Source organism: Charadrius vociferus, unplaced genomic scaffold (assembly GCF_000708025.1).
Source record: "Charadrius vociferus isolate BGI_N301 unplaced genomic scaffold, ASM70802v2 scaffold370, whole genome shotgun sequence".
In the NCBI taxonomy this organism is placed as follows: Eukaryota; Metazoa; Chordata; class Aves; order Charadriiformes; family Charadriidae; genus Charadrius; species Charadrius vociferus.
In genome coordinates, this window is record NW_009646744.1 from 3,999,334 (window position 1) to 4,000,148 (window position 815).

Below are 815 nucleotides of genomic sequence, written 5' to 3' on the forward strand. Positions count from 1 at the left end.
ATGGAACAGCACTCAGCTGTATTTAGAATGGCTGGTCATCAAAAGTATATGTCCTCATTTTTGGGCATCATATTCATTAGCAGGGGATGAGCTCTTTCTTCCATCCAGGTGCAGAGAATGAGACCATCAGTGAAAGCCTCCACTCCATATTTTAAAAATTAATTGTGGATGTGAAAATTCCCTCTTTCCCATTCCTTGAGATGCTCAGAAGACGAGAAGCGCCTGCCTGATGGTCTTTGAGGATGGGTACAGCAACAACCACCCAAATCCCGATGTGGGATATTGCCCTGTCCTCTCTCCCACCTCCCCAGTTGACAATGGAGATCTTTTCTCTCTCTTGCTGGAGAAGGTCTCCTCCTTTCACGCTAGCTCCTAGACCAGTGTGTAGCTCCCTTCATCTGTCTCCTTCCCATTTTTGAAAATGGAAGATGGCTTTGCCACCCACCCTTCTGATGGCGCGGGCAGTCCCCCTGCCTCATTATTTGCTGTGGGAGCAGAAACCTCTTTGCGGTGCGGGATGGGTTGACCAAAGGAGGGTGAGCTCTTTGTCAAAGGACAGTAAGAAACCTGGGATGACTTCCATGCCTCTGAAATGTCATTACTTCTGGAAACTGTAAACCCATGGACTCAAGATAGTCATATCCTACCCAGGGCTTACAAAAGCTGGTGTTTGTTGGGTTTTTTTTATGTTTTTAAGACCAGTTTTACAGCTCTGTAACTCCACAGACGGCGGCTGTAGTGAAGACTTCATCGCCGACCCCTCCGAAGAGGCCATCCCCAGCCTTCCTCACCCCCACCCTCCCCAGCTGCCCCCC